We start from the raw sequence: 23219 nt of genomic DNA, 5'->3' as shown, positions 1-23219 counted from the left end.
TAAGTCGGCATTGAGCCATTTGTATTAAATTCGGATGCAATTTCTGTGTTTCATCGTCAATAAGAAGGTCAAAGGAATACAGTAAACCTGAAGTGAAGCATCGGAATCTAAAACTGGACTCACAGGAGAGGTTCAAATCATAGAAAGTGAGAGTGTCAGTCCTCTTTTACTTAAGTCGGCATTGTGCCTTTTGTATTAAATTCCGATGCAATTGCTGTGCTTCATTGTCAATAAGAAGGTCCAAGGGATACAGTAAACCTGAAGTGAAGCATCGGAATCTAAAAGTGGACTCACAGGAGAGGTTCAAATCATAGAATGTGTGAGTGTCAGTCCTCTTGTACTTAAGACGACATTATGCCATTTGTATATACATTCGGATGCAATTTCTGTGTTTCATCGTCAATAAGAAGGTCCAAAGGATACAGTAAACCTGAAGTGAAGCATCGGAATCTAAAACTAGACTCACAAGAGAGGTTCAAATCATAGAAAGTGAGAGTGTCAGTTCTCTTTTACTTAAGTCGGCATTGTGCCTTTTGTATTAAAGTCCGATGCAATTTCTGTGTTTCATTGTCAATAAGAAGGTCCAAGGGATACAGTAAACCTGAAGTGAAGCATCGGAATCTAAAAGTGGACCCACAGGAGAGGTTCAAATCATAGAAAGTGAGAGTGTCTGTCCACTTGTAATTAAGACGGCATCATGCCATTTGTATATACATTCGGATGCAATTTCTGTGTTTCATCGTCAATAAGATGGTCCAAGGGGTACAGTAAACCTCAAGTGATGCATCGGAATCGAAAACTGAACTCACAGGAGAGGTTCAAATCATAGAAAGTTAGAGACTCACAACTCTTGTACTTAAGTCGGTATTGTGCGTTTTGTATTAAATTCGGATGCAATTTCTGTGTTTCATCGTCAATAAGAAGGTGCAAGGTATACAGTAAACCATAAGTGAAGCATCGGAATCCAAAACTGGAGTCACAGGAGAGGTTCAATTTATAGAAAGTGAGAGTGTCAGTCCTCGAGTACTTTAGTCGGCATTGTGCCTTTTGAATTTAATTCCGATGCAATTTCTGTGTTTTATCGTCAATAAGATGGTCAAGGGCTACAGCAAAACCTGAAGTGAAACATCGGTATCTAAAACTATACTCACAGGAGAGGTTCAAATCATACAAAGTGAGAGTGACAGCCCTCTTTTACTTAAGTCGGCATTGTGATTTTTGAATTTAATTCCGATGCAATTTCTGTGTTTCATCGTCAATAAAAAGGTCCAAGAGATACAGTAAACCTGAAGTGAATCATCGGAATCTAAAACTGGAGTCACAGGAGAGGTTGAAATCACAGAAAGTTAGAGTGTCAGTCCTCTTGTACTTAGTCGGCATTGTGCCTTTTGAATTTAATTCCGATGCAATTTCTGTGTTTCATCGTCAATAAGATGGTCCAAGGGATACAGCAAAACCTGAAGTGAAACATCGGTATCTAAAACTATACTCACAGGAGAGTTTCAAATCATACAAAGTGAGAGTGACAGCCCTCTTCCACTTATGTCGGCATTGTGAATTTAGAAATTAATTCCGATGCAATTTCTGTGTTTCATCGTCAACAAGAAGGTCCAAGGGATACAGTAAACCTGAAGTGAAACATCGGAATCTAAAACTATACTCACAGGAGAGGTTCAAATCATAGAAAGTTAGAGTGTCAGTCCTTCTGTACTTAAGTCGGCCTTGTGCCTTTTGAATTTAACCCCGTTGCAATTTCTGTGTTTCATCGTCAATAAGAAGGTCCAAGGGATACAGTAAACCTGACCTAAAGCATCGGAATCCAAAACTGGACTCACAGGACAGGTTCAAATCATAGAAAGTGAGAGTGTCAGTCCACTTGTACTTAAGTCGGCATTGAGCCATTTGTATTAAATTCGGATGCAATTTCTGTGTTTCATCGTCAATAAGAAGGTCCAAGGGATACAGTAAACCTGAAGTTAAGCATCGGAATCTAAAACTGGACTCACAGGAGAGGTTCAAATCATAGAAAGTGAGAGTGTCAGTCCTCTTTTACTCTTTTACTTAAGTCGGCATTGTGCCTTTTGTGTTAAATTCCGATGGAATTTCTGTGTTTCATCGTCAATAAGAAGGTGCAAGGTATACATTAAGCCTGAAGTGAAGCGTCGGAATCTAAGACTGGACTCACAGGAGAGGTTCAAATCATCGAAATTTAGAGTGTCAGTCCTCTTTTACTTAATTCGGCATTGTGCCTTTTGTATTAAATTCCCATGCAATTTCTGTGTTTCATCGTCATTAAGAAGGTGCAAGGTATGCATTAAACCTGAAGTCAACTATCGGAATCTAAAACTGGACTCACTGGAGAGGTTCAAACCATAGAAAGTTAGAGTGTCAGTCCGTCCGTACTTAAGTCGGCATTGTGCCTTTTGAATTTAATTCCGATGCAATTTCTGTGTTTCGTCGTCAATAAGAAGGTCCAAGGGATACAGTAAACCTGAAGTGAAGCACCGGAATCGAAAACTGGACTCACAGGAGAGGTTCAAATCATAGAAAGTGAGAGTGTCAGTCCTCTTTTACTTAAGTAGGCATTGTGCTTTTTGAATTTAATTCCGATGCAATTTCTGTGTTTTATCGTCAATAAGAAGGTCCAAGGAATACAGTAAACCTGAAGTGAAGCATCGGAATCTAAAACTGGACTCACAGGAAATGTTCAAATCATAGAAAGTGAGAGTGTCAGTCATCTTGTACTTACGTCGGCATTGAGCCATTTGTATTAAACTCGGATGCAATTTCTGTGTTTTATCGTCAATAAGAAGGTCCAAGGGATACAGTTTAACTGAAGTGAAGCATCGGAATCTAAAACTGGACTCACAGGAGAGGTTGAAATCATAGAAAGTTAGAGTGTCAGTCCTCTTGTGCTGAAGTCGTCATTGTGCCTTTTGAATTTAATTCCGATGCCATTTCTGTGTTTCATTGTCAATAAGAAGGTCCAAGGGATACAGTAAACCTGGGGTGAAGCATCGGAAACTAAAACTGGGCTCACAGGAGAGGTTCAAATCATAGAAAGTGAGAGAGTCAGTCCTCTTTTACCTAAGTCGGCATTGTGGTTTTTGAATTTAATTCCGATGCAATTTCTGTGTTTCATCGTCAATAAGAAGGTCCAAGGGATACAGTAAACCTGAAGTGAAGCATTGGAATCTAAAAGTGGACCCACAGGAGAGGTTCAAATCATAGAAAGTGAGAGTGTCAGTCCGCTAGTAATTAAGATGGCATTATGCATTTTTGTATATACATTCGGATGCAATTTCTGTGTTTCATCGTCAATAAGAATGTCCAAGGGGTACAGTAAACCTGAAGTGAAGCATCGGAATCTAAAACTGGACTCACAGGAGAGGTTCAAATCATAGAGAGTTAGAGACTCACTCCTCTTGTACTTATGTCGGCATTGTGCCTTTTGAATTTAATTCCGATGCAATTTCTGTGTTTCATCGTCATTGAGATGGTCCAAGGGATACAGCAAAACCTGAAGTGAAACATCGGTATCTAAAACTATACTCACAGGAGAGGTTCAAATCATACAAAGTGAGAGTGACAGCCCTCTTTTACTTAAGTCGGCATTGTGATTTTTGAATTTAATTCCGATTCAATATCTGTGTTTCATCGTCAATAAGAAGGTCCAAGAGATACAGTAAACCTGAAGTAAAGCATCGGAATCTAAAACTGGAGTCACAGGAGAGGTTGAAATCATTGAAAGTTAGAGTGTCAGTCCTCTTTCACTTAAGTGGGCATTGTGCCCTTTGTGTTAAATTCCGATGCAATTTCTGTGTTTCATCGTCAATAAGAAGGTGCAAGGTATACATTAAACCTGAGGTGAAGCATCGGAATCTAAGACTGGACTCGCAAGAGAGGTTCAAATCATAGAAAGTTAGAGTGTCAGTCCTTCTGTACTTAAGTTGGCATTGTGCCTTTTGAATTTAATTCCGATGCAATTTCTGTGTTTCATCGTCAATAAGAAGGTCCAAGGGATACAGTAAACCTGAAGTGAAGCATCGGAATCTAAAACTGGACTTACAGGAGAGGGTCAAATCATAGAAAGTGAGAGTGTCAGTCCTCTTTTACTTAAGTCGGCATTATGCTTTTTGAATTTAATTTCGATGCAATTTCTGTGTTTCATCGTCAATAAGAAGGTCCAAGGAATACAGTAAACCTGAAGTGAAGCATCGGAATCTAGAACTGGACTCACAGGAGAGGTTCAAATCATAGAACGTGAGAGTGTCAGTCCTCTTTTACTTAAGTCGGCATTATGCTTTTTGAATTTAATTTCGATGCAATTTCTGTGTTTCATCGTCAATAAGAAGGTGAAAGGTATACATTAAACCTGAGGTGAAGCATCGGAATCTAAGACTGGACTCGCAAGAGAGGTTCAAATCATAGAAAGTTAGAGTGTCAGTCCTTCTGTACTTAAGTTGGCATTGTGCCTTTTGAATTTAATTCCGATGCAATTTCTGTGTTTCATCGTCAATAAGAAGGTCCAAGGGATACAGTAAACCTGAAGTGAAGCAGCGGAATCTAAAACTGGACATACAGGAGAGGGTAAAATCATAGAAAGTGAGAGTGTCAGTCCTCTTTTACTTAAGTCGGCATTATGCTTTTTGAATTTAATTTCGATGCAATTTCTGTGTTTCATCGTCAATAAGAAGGTCCAAGGAATACAGTAAACCTGAAGTGAAGCATCGGAATCTAGAACTGGACTCACAGGAGAGGTTCAAATCATAGAAAGTGAGAGTGTCGGTCCTCTTGTACTTAAGTCGGCATTATGCTTTTTGAATTTAATTCCGATGCAATTTCTGTGTTTCATCGTCAATAAGAAGGTGCAAGGTATACATTAAACCTGAGGTGAAGCATCGGAATCTAAGACTGGACTCGCAAGAGTGGTTCAAATCATAGAAAGTTAGAGTGTCAGTCCTTCTGTTCTTAAGTTGGCATTGTGCCTTTTGAATTTAATTCCGATGCAATTTCTGTGTTTCATCGTCCATAAGAAGGTCCAAGGGATACAGTAAACCTGAAGTGAAGCATCGGAATCTAAAACTGGACTTACAGGAGAGGGTCAAATCATAGAAAGTGAGAGTGTCAGTCCTCTTTTACTTAAGTCGGCATTATGCTTTTTGAATTTAATTTCGATTCAATTTCTGTGTTTCATCGTCAATAAGAAGGTCCAAGGAATACAGTAAACCTGAAGTGAAGCATCGGAATGTAAAACTGGACTTACAGGAGAGGGTCAAATCATAGAAAGTGAGAGTGTCAGTCCTCTTTTACTTAAGTCGGCATTATGCTTTTTGAATTTAATTTCGATGCAATTTCTGTGTTTCATCGTCAATAAGAAGGTCCAAGGAATACAGTAAACCTGAAGAGAAGCATCGGAATCTAGAACTGGACTCACAGGAGAGGTTCAAATCATAGAAAGTGAGAGTGTCGGTCCTCTTGTACTTAAGTCGGCATTATGCTTTTTGAATTTAATTCCGATGCAATTTCTGTGTTTCATCGTCAATAAGAAGGTGCAAGGTATACATTAAACCTGAGGTGAAGCAACTGAATCTAAGACTGGACTCGCAAGAGAGGTTCAAATCATAGAAAGTTAGAGTGTCAGTCCTTCTGTACTTAAGTTGGCATTGTGCCTTTTGAATTTAATTCCGATGCAATTTCTGTGTTTCATCGTCCATAAGAAGGTCCAAGGGATACAGTAAACCTGAAGTGAAGCATCGGAATCTAAAACTGGACTTACAGGAGGGGGTCAAATCATCGAAAGTTAGAGTGTCAGTCCTCTTTCACTTAAGTCGGCATTGTGCCTTTTGTGTTAAATTCCGATGGAATTTCTGTGTTTCATCGTCAATAAGAAGGTGCAAGGTATACATTAAACCTGAAGTGAAGCGTCTTAATCTAAGACTGGACTCACAGGAGAGGTTCAAATCATAGAAAGTTAGAGTGTCAGTCCTTCTGTACTTAAGTCGGCATTGTGCCTTTTGAATTTAATTCCGATGCAATTTCTGTGTTTCATCGTCAATAGGAAGGTCCAAGGGATACAGTAAACCTGAAGTGAAGCATCGGAATCTAAAACTGGACTTACAGGAGAGGTTCAAATCATAGAATGTGAGAGTGTCAGTCCTCTTTTACTTAAGTCGGCATTATGCTTTTTGAATTTAATTCCGATGCAATTTCTGTGTTTCATCGTCAATAAGAAGGTGCAAGGTATACATTAAACCTGAGGTGAAGCATCGGAATCTAAGACTGGACTCGCAAGAGAGGTTCAAATCATAGAAAGTTAGAGTGTCAGTCCTTCTGTACTTAAGTTGGCATTGTGCCTTTTGAATTTAATTCCGATGCAATTTCTGTGTTTCATCGTCCATAAGAAGGTCCAAGGGATACAGTAAACCTGAAGTGAAGCATCGGAATCTGAAACTGGACTCACAGGAGAGGTTCAAATCATAGAAAGTGAGAGTGTCGGTCCTCTTGTACTTAAGTCGGCATTATGCTTTTTGAATTTAATTCCGATGCAATTTCTGTGTTTCATCGTCAATAAGAAGGTGCAAGGTATACATTAAACCTGAGGTGAAGCGTCTTAATCTAAGACTGGACTCACAGGAGAGGTTCAAATCATAAAAAGTTAGAGTGTCAGTCCTTCTGTACTTAAGTTGGCATTATGCTTTTTGAATTTTATTTCGATGCAATTTCTGTGTTTCATCGTCAATAAGAAGGTCCAAGGAATACAGTAAACCTGAAGTGAAGCATCGGAATCTAGAACTGGACTCACAGGAGAGGTTCAAATCATAGAAAGTGAGAGTGTCGGTCCTCTTGTACTTAAGTCGGCATTATGCTTTTTGAATTTAATTCCGATGCAATTTCTGTGTTTCATCGTCAATAAGAAGGTGCAAGGTATACATTAAACCTGAGGTGAAGCATCGGAATCTAAGACTGGACTCGCAAGAGAGGTTCAAATCATAGAAAGTTAGAGTGTCAGTCCTTCTGTACTTAAGTTGGCATTGTGCCTTTTGAATTTAATTCCGATGCAATTTCTGTGTTTCATCGTCCATAAGAAGGCCCAAGGGATACAGTAAACCTGAAGTGAAGCATCGGAATCTAAAACTGGACTTACAGGAGAGGGTCAAATCATAGAAAGTGAGAGTGTCAGTCCTCTTTTACTTAAGTCGGCATTATGCTTTTTGAATTTAATTTCGATGCAATTTCTGTGTTTCATCGTCAATAAGAAGGTCCAAGGAATACAGTAAACCTGAAGTGAAGCATCGGAATCTAAAACTGGACTTACAGGAGAGGGTCAAATCATAGAAAGTGAGAGTGTCAGTCCTCTTTTACTTAAGTCGGCATTATGCTTTTTGAATTTAATTTCGATGCAATTTCTGTGTTTCATCGTCAATAAGAAGGTCCAAGGAATACAGTAAACCTGAAGTGAAGCATCGGAATCTAGAACTGGACTCACAGGAGAGGTTCAAATCATAGAAAGTGAGAGTGTCGGTCCTCTTGTACTTAAGTCGGCATTGTGCCATTTGTATTAAATTCGGATGCAATTTAATTGTTTCATTGTCAATAAGAAGGTCTAAGGGATACAGTAAACCTGAAGTGAAGCATCGGAATCTAAAACTGGTCTCACAGGAGAGGTTCAAATCATCGAAAGTTAGAGTGTCAGTCCTCTTTCACTCAAGTCGGCATTGTGCCTTTTGTGTTAAATTCCGATGGAATTTCTGTGTTTCATCGTCAATAAGAAGGTGCAAGGTATACATTAAACCTGAAGTGAAGCGTCTTAATCTAAGACTGGACTCACAGGAGAGGTTCAAATCATAGAAAGTTAGAGTGTCAGTCCTTCTGTACTTAAGTTGGCATTGTGCCTTTTGAATTTAATTCCGATGCAATTTCTGTGTTTCATCGTCAATAGGAAGGTCCAAGGGATACAGTAAACCTGAAGTGAAGCATCGGAATCTAAAACTGGACTTACAGGAGAGGTTCAAATCATAGAATGTGAGAGTGTCAGTCCTCTTTTACTTAAGTCGGCATTATGCTTTTTGAATTTAATTCCGATGCAATTTCTGTGTTTCATCGTCAATAAGAAGGTGCAAGGTATACATTAAACCTGAGGTGAAGCATCGGAATCTAAGACTGGACTCGCAAGAGAGGTTCAAATCATAGAAAGTTAGAGTGTCAGTCCTTCTGTACTTAAGTTGGCATTGTGCCTTTTGAATTTAATTCCGATGCAATTTCTGTGTTTCATCGTCAATAAGAAGGTCCAAGGGATACAGTAAACCTGAAGTGAAGCATCGGAATCTAAAACTGGACTTACAGGAGAGGGTCAAATCATAGAAAGTGAGAGTGTCAGTCCTCTTTTACTTAAGTCGGCATTATGCTTTTTGAATTTAATTTCGATGCAATTTCTGTGTTTCATCGTCAATAAGAAGGTCCAAGGAATACAGTAAACCTGAAGTGAAGCATCGGAATCTAGAACTGGACTCACAGGAGAGGTTCAAATCATCGAAAGTTAGAGTGTCAGTCCTCTTTCACTTAAGTCGGCATTGTGCCTTTTGTGTTAAATTCCGATGGAATTTCTGTGTTTCATCGTCAATAAGAAGGTGCAAGGTATACATTAAACCTGAAGTGAAGCGTCTTAATCTAAGACTGGCCTCACAGGAGAGGTTCAAATCATAGAAAGTTAGAGTGTCAGTCCTTCTGTACTTAAGTCGGCATTGTGCCTTTTGAATTTAATTCCGATGCAATTTCTGTGTTTCATCGTCAATAGGAAGGTCCAAGGGATACAGTAAACCTGAATTGAAGCATCGGAATCTAAAACTGGACTCACAGGAGAGGTTCAAATCATAGAATGTGAGAGTGTCAGTCCTCTTTTACTTAAGTCGGCATTGTGCTTTTTGAATTTAATTTCGATGCAAATTCTGTGTTTCATCGTCCATAAGAAGGTCCAAGGAATACAGTAAAGCAGAAGTGAAGCATCGGAATCTAAAACAGGACTCACAGGAGAGGTTCAAATCATAGAAAGTGAGAATGTCAGTCCTCTTGTACTTAACTCGGCATTGAGCCATTTGTATTAAATTCGGATGCAATTTCTGTGTTTCATCGTCAATAAGAAGGTCCAAGGGATGCAGTAAACCTGAAGTGAAGCATCGGAATCTAAAACTGGACTCACAGGAGAGGTTCAAATCATAGAAAGTGAGAGTGTCAGTCCTCTTGTACTTAAGTCGGCATTGTGCTTTTTGAATTTAATTCCGATGCAATTTCTGTGTTTTATCGTCAATAAGAAGGTCCAAGGGATACAGCAAAACCTGAAGTGAAACATCGGAATCTAAAACTATACTCACAATAGAGGTTCAAATCATAGAAAGTGAGAGTGACAGCCCTCTTTTACTTAAGTCGGCATTGTGATTTTTGAATTTAATTCCGATGCAATTTCTGTGTTTCATCGTCAATAAGAAGGTCCAAGAGATACAGTAAACCTGAAGTGAAGCATCGGAATCTAAAACTGGACTCACAGGAGACGTTCATATCATAGAAAGTGAGAGTGTCAGTCCTCTCGTACTTAAGTCGGCATTGTGCCATTTGTATTAAATTCGGATGCAATTTCTGTGTTTCACTGTCAATAAGAAGGTCTAAGGGATACAGCAAAACCTGAAGTGAAGCACCGGAATCTAAAACTGGACTCACAGGAGAGGTTCAAATCATAGAAAGTGAGAGTGTCAATCATTTTCCACTTTCGTCGGCATTGAGTCATTTGTATTAATTTCGGATGCAATTTTTGTGTTTCATCGTCAATAACAAGGTCCAAGGGATACAGTTTAACTGAAGTGAAGCATCAGAATCTAAAACTGGACTCACAGGAGAGGTTGAAATCATAGAAAGTTAGAGTGTCAGTCCTCTTGTACTGAAGTCGGCATTGTGCCTTTTGAATTTAATTCCGATGCCATTTCTGTGCTTCGTTGTCAATAAGAAGGTCCAAGGGATACAGTAAACCTGAAGTGAAGCATCGGAATCTAAAACTGGATTCACAGGAGAGGTTCAAATCATAGAAAGTGAGAGTCTCAGTCCGCTAGTAATTAAGACGGCATTATGCCATTTGTATATACATTCGGATGCAATTTCTGTGCTTCATCGTCAATGAGAATGTCCAAGGGATACAGTAAACCTGAAGTGAAGCATCGGAATCTAAAACTGGACTTACAGGAGAGGTTCAAATCATAGAATGTGAGAGTGTCAGTCCTCTTTTACTTAAGTCGGCATTATGCTTTTTGAATTTAATTCCGATGCAATTTCTGTGTTTCATCGTCAATAAGAAGGTGCAAGGTATACATTAAACCTGAGGTGAAGCATCGGAATCTAAGACTGGACTCGCAAGAGAGGTTCAAATCATAGAAAGTTAGAGTGTCAGTCCTTCTGTACTTAAGTTGGCATTGTGCCTTTTGAATTTAATTCCGATGCAATTTCTGTGTTTCATCGTCAATAAGAAGGTCCAAGGGATACAGTAAACCTGAAGTGAAGCATCGGAATCTAAAACTGGACTTACAGGAGAGGGTCAAATCATAGAAAGTGAGAGTGTCAGTCCTCTTTTACTTAAGTCGGCATTATGCTTTTTGAATTTAATTTCGATGCAATTTCTGTGTTTCATCGTCAATAAGAAGGTCCAAGGAATACAGTAAACCTGAAGTGAAGCATCGGAATCTAGAACTGGACTCACAGGAGAGGTTCAAATCATCGAAAGTTAGAGTGTCAGTCCTCTTTCACTTAAGTCGGCATTGTGCCTTTTGTGTTAAATTCCGATGGAATTTCTGTGTTTCATCGTCAATAAGAAGGTGCAAGGTATACATTAAACCTGAAGTGAAGCGTCTTAATCTAAGACTGGACTCACAGGAGAGGTTCAAATCATAGAAAGTTAGAGTGTCAGTCCTTCTGTACTTAAGTCGGCATTGTGCCTTTTGAATTTAATTCCGATGCAATTTCTGTGTTTCATCGTCAATAGGAAGGTCCAAGGGATACAGTAAACCTGAATTGAAGCATCGGAATCTAAAACTGGACTCACAGGAGAGGTTCAAATCATAGAATGTGAGAGTGTCAGTCCTCTTTTACTTAAGTCGGCATTGTGCTTTTTGAATTTAATTTCGATGCAAATTCTGTGTTTCATCGTCCATAAGAAGGTCCAAGGAATACAGTAAAGCAGAAGTGAAGCATCGGAATCTAAAACAGGACTCACAGGAGAGGTTCAAATCATAGAAAGTGAGAATGTCAGTCCTCTTGTACTTAACTCGGCATTGAGCCATTTGTATTAAATTCGGATGCAATTTCTGTGTTTCATCGTCAATAAGAAGGTCCAAGGGATGCAGTAAACCTGAAGTGAAGCATCGGAATCTAAAACTGGACTCACAGGAGAGGTTCAAATCATAGAAAGTGAGAGTGTCAGTCCTCTTGTACTTAAGTCGGCATTGTGCTTTTTGAATTTAATTCCGATGCAATTTCTGTGTTTTATCGTCAATAAGAAGGTCCAAGGGATACAGCAAAACCTGAAGTGAAACATCGGAATCTAAAACTATACTCACAATAGAGGTTCAAATCATAGAAAGTGAGAGTGACAGCCCTCTTTTACTTAAGTCGGCATTGTGATTTTTGAATTTAATTCCGATGCAATTTCTGTGTTTCATCGTCAATAAGAAGGTCCAAGAGATACAGTAAACCTGAAGTGAAGCATCGGAATCTAAAACTGGACTCACAGGAGACGTTCATATCATAGAAAGTGAGAGTGTCAGTCCTCTCGTACTTAAGTCGGCATTGTGCCATTTGTATTAAATTCGGATGCAATTTCTGTGTTTCACTGTCAATAAGAAGGTCTAAGGGATACAGCAAAACCTGAAGTGAAGCACCGGAATCTAAAACTGGACTCACAGGAGAGGTTCAAATCATAGAAAGTGAGAGTGTCAATCATTTTCCACTTTCGTCGGCATTGAGTCATTTGTATTAATTTCGGATGCAATTTTTGTGTTTCATCGTCAATAACAAGGTCCAAGGGATACAGTTTAACTGAAGTGAAGCATCAGAATCTAAAACTGGACTCACAGGAGAGGTTGAAATCATAGAAAGTTAGAGTGTCAGTCCTCTTGTACTGAAGTCGGCATTGTGCCTTTTGAATTTAATTCCGATGCCATTTCTGTGCTTCGTTGTCAATAAGAAGGTCCAAGGGATACAGTAAACCTGAAGTGAAGCATCGGAATCTAAAACTGGATTCACAGGAGAGGTTCAAATCATAGAAAGTGAGAGTCTCAGTCCGCTAGTAATTAAGACGGCATTATGCCATTTGTATATACATTCGGATGCAATTTCTGTGCTTCATCGTCAATGAGAATGTCCAAGGGGTACAGTAAACCTGAAGTGAAGCATCGGAATCTAAAACTGGACTCACAGGAGAGGTTCAAGTCATAGAAAGTTAGAGACTCACTCCTCTTGTACTTAAGTCGGCATTGTGCCTTTTGAATTTAATTCCGATGCAATTTCTGTGTTTCATCGTCATTAAGATGGTCCAAGGGATACAGCAAAACCTGAAGTGAAACATCGGTATCTAAAACTATACTCACAGGAGAGGTTCAAATCATACAAAGTGAGAGTGTCAGTCCTCTTGTACTTAAGTCGGCATTGTGCCTTTTGAATTTAATTCCGATGCAATTTCTGTGTTTCATCGACAATAAGAAGGTCCAAGGGATACAGTAAACCTGAAGTGAAACATTGGAATCTAAAATTGGACTCACAGGAGAGGTTCAAATCATAGAAAGTGAGAGTGTCAGTCCTCTTGTACTTAAGTCGGCATTGTGCCTTTTGAATTTAATTCCGATGCAATTTCTGTGTTTCATGGTCAATAAGATGGTCCAAGGGATACAGCAAAACCTGAAGTGAAACATCGGTATCTATAACTATACTCGCAGGAGCGGTTCAAATCATACAAAGTGGGAGTGACAGCCCTCATTTACTTAAGTCGGCATTGTGATTTCTGAATTTAATTCAGATGCAATTTCCGTGTCTCATCGTCAATAAGACGGTCTAAGAGATAGAAGAAACCTCAAGTGAAGCATCGGAATCTAAAACTGGACTCACAGGAGACGCTCATAACATAGAAAGTGAGAGTGTCAGTCCTCTTGTACTTAAGTCGGCATTGTGCCATTTGTATTAAATTCGGATGATATTTCAGTGTTTCATTGTCAATAAGAAGGTCTAAGGGATACAGTAAACCTGAAGTGAAGCATCGGAATCTAAAACTGGACTCACAGGAGAGGTTCAAACCATAGAAAGTTAGAGTGTCAGTCCGTCTGTACTTAAGTCGGCATTGTGCCTTTTGAATTTAATTCCGATGCAATTTCTGTGTTTCGTCGTCATTAAGAAGGTCCAAGGGATACAATAAACCTGAAGTGAAGCACCGGAATCCAAAACTGGACTCACAGGAGAGGTTCAAATCATAGAAAGTGAGAGTGTCAGTCCTCTTTTACTTAAGTCGGCATTGTGCATTTTGAATTTAATTCCGATGCAATTTCTGAGTTTTATCGTCAATAAGAAAGTCCAAGGAATACAGTAAACCTGAAGTGAAGCATCGGAATCTAAAACTGGACTCACAGGAGAGGTTCAAATCATAGAAAGTGAGAGTGTCAGTCATCTTGTACTTACGTCAGCATTGAGCCATTTGTATTAAATTCGGATGCAATTTCTGTGTTTCATCGTCAATAAGAAGGTCCAAGGGATACAGTTTAACTGAAGTGAAGCATCGGAATCTAAAACTGGACTCACAGGAGAGTTTGAAATCATAGAAAGTTAGAGTGTCAGTCCTTCTGTACTTAAGTCGGCATTGTGCCTTTTGAATTTAATTCCGATGCAATTACTGTGTTTCATCGTCAATAAGAAGGTCCAAGGGATACAGTAAACCTGAAGTGAAGCATCGGAGTCTAAAACTGGACTCACAGGAGACGTTCATAACATAGAAAGTGAGAGTGTCAGTCCTCTCGTACTTAAGTCGGCATTGTGCCATTTGTATTAAATTCGGATGCAATATCTGTGTTTCATTGTCAATAAGCAGGTCTACGGGATACAGTAAACCTGAAGTGAAGCATCGGAATCTAAAACTGGACTCACAGGAGAGGTTCAAACCATAGAAAGTTAGAGTGTCAGTCCGTCTGTACTTAAGTCGGCATTGTGCCTTTTGAATTTAATTCCGATGCAATTTCTGTGTTTCGTCGTCATTAAGAAGGTCCAAGGGATACAATAAACCTGAAGTGAAGCACCGGGATCTAAAACTGGACTCACAGGAGAGGTTCAAATCATAGAAAGTGAGAGTGTCAGTCCTCTTTTACTTAAGTCGGCATTGTGCATTTTGAATTTAATTCCGATGCAATTTCTGAGTTTTATCGTCAATAAGAAAGTCCAAGGAATACAGTAAACCTGAAGTGAAGCATCGGAATCTAAAACTGGACTCACAGGAGAGGTTCAAATCATAGAAAGTGAGAGTGTCAGTCATCTTGTACTTACGTCAGCATTGAGCCATTTGTATTAAATTCGGATGCAATTTCTGTGTTTCATCGTCAATAAGAAGGTCCAAGGGATACAGTTTAACTGAAGTGAAGCATCGGAATCTAAAACTGGACTCACAGGAGAGGTTGAAATCATAGAAAGTTAGAGTGTCAGTCCTCTTGTACTGAAGTCGTCATTGTGCCTTTTGAATTTAATTCCGATGCCATTTCTGTGTTTCATTGTCAATAAGAAGGTCCAAGGGATACAGTAAACCTGGAGTGAAGCATCGGAATCTAAAACTGGAGTCACAGGAGAGGTTGAAATCATTGAAAGTTAGAGTGTCAGTCCTGTTGTACTTATGTCGGCATTGTGCCTTTTCAATTTAATTCCGATGCAATTTCTGTGTTTCATCGTCAATAAGAAGGTACAAGGGATACTGTAAACCTGAAGTGAAACATTGGAATCTAAAACTGGACTCACAGGAGAGGTTCAAATCATAGAAAGTGAGAGTGTCAGTCCTCTTGTACTTAAGTCGGCATTGAGCCATTTGTATTAAATTCGGATGCAATTACTGTGTTTCATCGTTAATAAGAAGGTCCAAGGGATACAGTAAACCTGAAGTGAAGCATCGGATCTAAAACTGGACCCACAGGAGAGGTTCAAATCATAGACAGTGAGAGTGTCAGTCCTCTTGTACTTAAGTCGGCATTGTGCCTTCTGAATTTAATTCCGATGCAATTTCTGTGTTTCATCGTCAATAAGATGGTCCAAGGGATACAGCAAAACCTGAAGTGAATCATCGGTATCTATAACTACACTCACAGGCGAGGTTCTAATCATACAAATTGGGAGTGAGAGCCCTCATTTACTTAAGTCGGCATTGTGATTTCTGAATTTAATTCCGATGCAATTTCCGTGTCTCATCGTCAATAAGAAGGTCTAAGAGATAGAGGAAACCTGAAGTGAAGCATCGGAATCTAAAACTGGACTCACAGGAGACGCTCAAATCATAGAAAGTGAGAGTGTCAGTCCTCTTGTACTTAAGTCGGCATTTTGCCATTTGTATTAAATTCGGATAAAATTTCAGTGTTTCATTGTCAATAAGAAGGTCTAAAGGATACAAGAACCTGAAGTGAAGCATCGGAATGTAAAACTGGACTCACAGGAGAGGTTCAAATCATCGAAAGTTAGAGTGTCAGTCCTTCTGTACTTAAGTCGGCATTGTGCCTTTTGAATTTAATTCCGATGCAATTTCTGTGTTTCATCGTCAATAAGAAGGTCCAAGCGATACAGTAAACCTGAAGTGAAGCATCGGAATCTAAAACTGGACTCACAGGAGAGGTTCAAATCATAGAAAGTGAGAGTGTCAGTCCTCTTTTACTTAAGTCGGCATTGTGCTTTTTGAATTTAATTTCGATGCAATTTCTGTGTTTCATCGTCAATAAGAAGGTCCAAGGAATACAGTAAACCTGAAGTGAAGCATCGGAATCTAGAACTGGACTCACATGAGAGGTTCAAATCATAGAAAGTGAGAGTGTCGGTCCTCTTTTACTTAAGTAGGCATTGTGCCATTTGTATTAAATTCGGATGCAATATAAGTGTTTCATTGTCAATAAGAAGGTCTAAGGGATACAGTAAACCTGAAGTGAAGCATCGGAATCTAAAACTGGTCTCACAGGAGAGGTTCAAATCATCCAAAGTTAGAGTGTCAGTCCTCTTTCACTTTAGTCGGCATTGTGCCTTTTGTGTTAAATTCCGATGGAATTTCTGTGTTTCATCGTCAATAAGAAGGTGCTAGGTATACATTAAACCTGAAGTGAAGCGTCGGAATCTAAGACTGGACTCACAGGAGAGGTTCAAATCATAGAAAGTTAGAGTGTCAGTCCTTCTGTACTTAAGTCGGCATTGTGCCTTTTGAATTTAATTCCGATGCAATTTCTGTGTTTGATCGTCAATAAGAAGGTCCAAGGGATACAGTAAATCTGAATTAAAGCATCGGAATCTAAAACTGGACTCACAGGAGAGGTTCAAATCATAGAAAGTGAGAGTGTCAGTCCTCTTTTACTTAAGTCGGCATTGTGCTTTTTGTATTTAATTTCGATGCAATTTCTGTGTTTCATCGTCAATAAGAAGGTCCAAGGAATACAGTAAAGCAGAAGTGAAGCATCGGAATCTAAAACTGGACTCACAGGAGAGGTTCAAATCATAGAAAGTGAGAGTGTCAGTCCTCTTGTACTTAACTCGGCATTGAGCCATTTGTATTAAATTCGGATGCAATTTCTGTGTTTCATCGTCAATAAGAAAGTCCAAGGGATGCAGTAAACCTGAAGAGAAGCATCGGAACCTAAAACTGGACTCACAGGAGAGGTTCAAATCATAGAAAGTGAGAGTGTCAGTCCCCTTGTACTTAAGTCGGCATTGTGCCTTTTGAATTTAATTTCGATGCAATTTCTGTGTTTCATCGTCAATAAGATGGTCCAAGGGATACAGCAAAACCTGAAGTGAAACATCGGTATCTAAAACTATACTCAAAGGGAGGTTCAAATCATACAATGTGAGAGTGACAGCCCTCTTTTACTTAAGTCGGCATTGTGCCATTTGTATTAAATTCGGATGCAATTTCTGTGTTTCACTGTCAATACGAAGGTCTAAGGGATACAGTAAACCTGAAGTGAAGCATCGGAATCTAAAACTGGACTCACAGGAGAGGTTCAAATCATCGAAATTTAGAGTGTCAGTCCTCTTTTACTTAATTCGGCATTGTGCCTTTTGTATTAAATTCCGATGCAATTTCTGTGTTTCATCGTCAATAAGAAGGTGCAAGGTATGCATTACACCTGAAGTCAAGTATCGGAATCTAAAACTGGACTCACTGGAGAGGTTCAAACCATAGAAAGTTAGAGTGTCAGTCCGTCTGTACTTAAGTCGGCATTGTGCCATTTGAATTTCATTCCGATGCCATTTCTGTGTTTCATTGTCAATAAGAAGGTCCAAGGGATACAGTAAACCTGAAGTGAAGCATCGGAATCTAAAACTGGACTCACAGGAGAGGTTCAAATCATAGAAAGTGAGAGAGTCAGTCCTCTTTTACCTAAGTCGGCATTGTGCTTTTTGAATTTAATTCCGATGCAATATCGGTGTTTCATCGTCAATAAGAAAGTCCAAGGGATGCAGTAAACCTGAAGTGAAGCATCGGAATCTAAAACTGGACTCACTGGAGAGGTTCAAACCATAGAAAGTTAGAGTGTCAGTCCGTCTGTACTTAAGTCGGCATTGTGCCTTTTGAATTTAATTACGATGCAATTTCTGTGTTTCATCGTCAATAAGAAGGTCCAAGGGATACAGTAAACCTGAAGTGAAGCACCGGAATCTAAAACTGGACTCACAGGAGAGGTTCAAATCATAGAAAGTGAGAGTGTCAGTCCTCTTTTACTTATGTCGGCATTGTGCTTTTTGAATTTAATTCCGATGCAAGTTCTGTGTTTTATCGTCAAATAGAAGGTCCAAGGAATACAGTAAACCTGAAGTGAAGCATCGGAATCTAAAACTTTACTCACAGGAGAGGTCCAAATCATAGAAAGTGAGAGTGTCAATCATCTTGTACTTACGTCGGCATTGAGTCATTTGTATTAAATTCGGATGCAATTTCTGTGTTTCATCGTCAATAACAAGGTCCAAGGGATACAGTTTAACTGAAGTGAAGCATCAGAATCTAAAACTGGACTCACAGGAGGGGTTGAAATCATAGAAAGTTAGAGTGTCAGTCCACTTTTACTTAATTCGGCATTGTGCCTTTTGTATTAAATTCCGATGCAATTTCTGTGTTTCATCGTCAATAAGAAGGTGCAAGGTATGCATTACACCTGAAGTCAAGTATCGGAATCTAAAACTGGACTCACTGGAGAGGTTCAAACCATAGAAAGTTAGAGTGTCAGTCCGTCTGTACTTAAGTCGGCATTGTGCCATTTGAATTTCATTCCGATGCCATTTCTGTGTTTCATTGTCAATAAGAAGGTCCAAGGGATACAGTAAACCTGAAGTGAAGCATCGGAATCTAAAACTGGACTCACAGGAGAGGTTCAAATCATAGAAAGTGAGAGAGTCAGTCCTCTTTTACCTAAGTCGGCATTGTGCTTTTTGAATTTAATTCCGATGCAATTTCGGTGTTTCATCGTCAATAAGAAGGTCCAAGGGATACAGTAAACCTGAAGTGAAGCATTGGAATCTAAAAGTGGACCCACAGGAGAGGTTCAAATCATAGAAAGTGAGAGTGCCAGTCCGCTAGTAATTAAGACGGCATTATGCCATTTGTATATACATTCAGATGCAATTTCTGTGTTTCATCGTCAATGAGAATGTCCAAGGGGTACAGTAAACCTGAAGTGAAGCATCGGAATCTAAAACTGGACTCACAGGAGAGGTTCAAATCATAGAAAGTTAGAGACTCACTCCTCTTGTACTTAAGTCGGCATTGTGCCTTTTAAATTTAATACCGATGTAATTTCTGGGTTTCATCGTCATTAAGATGATCCAAGGGATACAGCAAAACCTGAAGTCAAACATCGGTATCTAAAACTATACTCACAGGAGAGGTTCAAATCATACAAAGTGAGAGTGACAGCCCTCTTTTACTTAAGTCGGCATTGTGCTTTTTGAATTTAATTCCGATTCAATTTCTGTGTTTCATCGTCAATAAGAAGGTCCAAGGAATACAGTAAACCTGAAGTGAAGCATCGGAATCTAAAACTGGAGTCACAGGAGAGGTTGAAATCATTGAAAGTTAGAGTGTCAGTCCTCTTGTACTTAAGTCGGCATTGTGCCTTCTGAATTTAATTCCGATGCAATTTCTGTGTTTCATCGACAATAAGAAGGTCCAAGGGATACAGTAAACCTGAAGTGAAACATTGGAATCTAAAACTGGACTCACAGGAGAGGTTCAAATCATAGAAAGTGAGAGTTTCAGTCCTCTTGTACTTAAGTCGGCATTGTTCCCTGTGAAATTAATTCCGATGCAATTTCTGTGTTTCATCGTCAATAAGATGGTCCAAGGGATACAGCAAAACCTGAAGTGAAACATCAGTATCTATAACTAAACTCACAGGAGAAGTTCTAATCATACAAAGTGGGAGTGACAGCCCTCATTTACTTAAGTCGGAATTGTGATTTCAGAATTAAATTCCGATGCAATTTCCGTGTCTCATCGTCAATAAGACGGTCTAAGAGATAGAAGAAGCATCGGAATCTAAAACCGGACTCACAGGAGACGCTCAAATCATAGAAAGTGAGAGTGTCAGTCCTCTTGTACTTAAGTCGGCATTGTGCCATTTGTATTAAATTCGGATGAAATTTCAGTGTTTCATTATCAATAAGAAGGTCTAAGGGATACAGTAAACCTGAAGTGAAGCATCGGAATCTAAAACTGGACTCACTGGAGAGGTTCAAATCATCGAATGTTAGAGTGTCAGTCCTCTTTCACTTAAGTTGGCATTGTGAACTTTGTGTTAAATTCCGATGCAATATCTGTGTTTCATCGTCAATAAGAAGGTGCAAGGTATACATTAAACCTGAAGTGAAGCATTGGAATCTAAGACTGGACTCGCAAGAGAGGTTCAAATCATAGAAAGTTAGAGTGTCAGTCCTTCTGTACTTAAGTCGGCATTGTGCCTTTTGAATTTAATTCCGATGCAATTTCTGTGTTTCATCGTCAATAAGAAGGTCCAAGGGATACAGTAAACCTGAAGTGAAGCATCGGAATCTAAAACCGGACTCACAGTAGAGGTTCGAATCATAGAAATTGAGAGTGTCAGTCCTCTTTTACTTAAGTCGGCATTGTGCTTTTTGAATTTAATTTCGATGCAAATTCTGTGTTTCATCGTCAATAAGAAGGTCCAAGGAATACAGTACCTGAAGTGAAGCATCGGAATCTAAAACTGGACTCACAGGAGAGGTTTAAATCATAGAAAGTGAGAGTGTCAGCCCTCTTATACTTAAGTCGGCATTGTGATTTTTGAATTTAATTCCGATGCAATTTCTGTGTTTCATCGTCAATAAGAAGGTCCAAGAGATACAGTAAACCTGAAGTAAAGCATCGGAGTCTAAAACTGGACTCACAGGAGACGTTCATAACATAGAGAGTGAGTGTGTCAGTCCTCTCGTACTTAAGTCGGCATTGTGGCATTTGTATTAAATTCGGATGCAATATCTGTAATACATTGTCCATAAGAAGGTCTAAGGGATACAGTAAACCTGAAGTGAAGCATCGGAATCTAAAACTGGACTCACAGGAGAGGTTCAAATCATCGAAATTTAGAATGTCAGTCCTCTTTTACTTAATTCGGCATTGTGCCTTTTGTATTAAATTCCGATGCAATTTCTGAGTTTCATCGTCAATAAGAAGGTCCAAGGGATACAGTTTAACTGAAGTGAAGCATCGGAGTCTAAAACTGGACTCACAGGAGAGGTTGAAATCATAGAAAGTTAGAGTGTCAGTCCTCGTGTACTGAGGTCGTCATTGTGCCTTTTGAATTTAATTCCGATGCCATTTCTGTGTTTCATCGTCAATAAGATGGTCCAAGGGATACAGCAAAACCTGAAGTGAATCATCGGTATCTATAACTGTACTCACAGGAGAGGTTCAAATCATACAAATTGGGAGTGACAGCCCTCATTTACTTAAGTCGGCATTGTGATTTCTGAATTTAATTCCGATGCAATTTCCGTGTCTCATCGTCAATAAGAAGGTCTAAGAGATAGAGGAAACCTGAAGTGAAGCATCGGAATCTAAAACTAGACTCACAGGAGACGTTCAAATCATAGAAAGTGAGAGTGTCAGTCCTCTTGTACTTAAGTCGGCATTTTGCCATTTGTATTAAATTCGGATGAAATTTCAGTGTTTCATTGTCAATAAGAAGGTCTAAGGGATACAGTAAACCTGAAGTGAAGCATCGGAATCTAAAACTGGACTCACAGGAGGGGTTGAAATCATAGAAGGTTAGTGTGTCAGTCCTCTTGTACTTAAGTCGGCATTGTGCCTTCTGAATTTAATTCCGATGCAATTTCTGTGTTTCATCGACAATAAGAAGGTCCAAGGGATACAGTAAACCTTAAGTGAAACATTGGAATCTAAAACTGGACTCACAGGAGAGGTTCAAATCATAGAAAGTGAGAGTTTCAGTCCTCTTGTACTTAAGTCGGCATTGTGCCCTTTGAAATTAATTCCGATGCAATTTCTGTGTTTCATCGTCAATAAGATGGTCCAAGGGATACAGCAAAACCTGAAGTGAAACATCAGTATCTATAACTATACTCACAGGAGAAGTTCTAATCATACAAAGTGGGAGTGACAGCCCTCATTTACTTAAGTCGGCATTGTGATTTCTGAATTTAATTCCGATGCAATTTCCGTGTCTCATCGTCAATAAGACGGTCTAAGGGATAGAAGAAGCATCGGAATCTATAACTGGACTCACAGGAGACGCTCAAATCATAGAAAGTGAGAGTGTCAGTCCTCTTGTACTTAAGTCGGCATTGTGCCATTTGTATTAAATTCGGATGAAATTTCAGTGTTTCATTGTCAATAAGAAGGTCTAAGGGATACAGTAAACCTGAAGTGAAGCATCGGAATCTAAAACTGGACTCACAGGAGAGGTTCAAATCATCGAATGTTAGAGTGTCAGTCCTCTTTCACTTAAGTTGGCATTGTGCCCTTTGTGTTAAATTCCGATGCAATTTCTGTGTTTCATCGTCAATAAGAAGGTGCAAGGTATACATTAAACCTGAAGTGAAGCATCGGAGTCTAAAACTGGACTCACAGGAGACGTTCATAACATAGAGAGTGAGAGTGTCAGTCCTCTCGTACTTAAGTCGGCATTGTGCCATTTGTATTAAATTCGGATGCAATATCTGTGTTTCATTGCCAATAAGAAGGTCTAAGGGATACAGTAAACCTGAAGTGAAGCATCGGAATCTAAAACTGGACTCACAGGAGAGGTTCAAATCATCGAAATTTAGAATGTCAGTCCTCTTTTACTTAATTCGGCATTGTGCTTTTTATATTAAATTCCGATGCAATTTCTGTGTTTCATCGTCAATAAGAAGGTCCAAGGGATACAGTTTAACTGAAGTGAAGCATCGGAGTCTAAAACTGGACTCACAGGAGAGGTTGAAATCATAGAAAGTTAGAGTGTCAGTCCTCTTGTACTGAAGTCGTCATTGTGCCTTTTGAATTTAATTCCGATGCCATTTCTGTGTTTCATCGTTAATAAGATGGTCCAAGGGATACTGCAAAACCTGAAGTGAATCATCGGTATCTATAACTGTACTCACAGGAGAGGTTCAAATCATACAAATTGGGAGTGACAGCCCTCATTTACTTAAGTCGGCATTGTGATTTCTGAATTTAATTCCGATGCAATATCCGTGTCTCATCGTCAATAAGAAGGTCTAAGAGATAGAGGAAACCTGAAGTGAAGCATCGGAATCTAAAACTGGACTCACAGGAGACGCTCAAATCATAGAAAGTGAGAGTGTCAGTCCTCTTGTACTTAAGTCGGCATTTTGCCATTTGTATTAAATTCGGATGAAATTTCAGTGTTTCATTGTCAATAAGAAGGTCTAAGGGATACAGTAAACCTGAAGTGAAGCATCGGAATCTAAAACTGGACTCACAGGAGAGGTTC

The sequence above is a fragment of the Schistocerca piceifrons genome, chromosome 2, assembly GCF_021461385.2.
Source record: "Schistocerca piceifrons isolate TAMUIC-IGC-003096 chromosome 2, iqSchPice1.1, whole genome shotgun sequence".
Classification (NCBI taxonomy): Eukaryota; Metazoa; Arthropoda; class Insecta; order Orthoptera; family Acrididae; genus Schistocerca; species Schistocerca piceifrons.
This window is presented reverse-complemented; position numbering follows the sequence as displayed.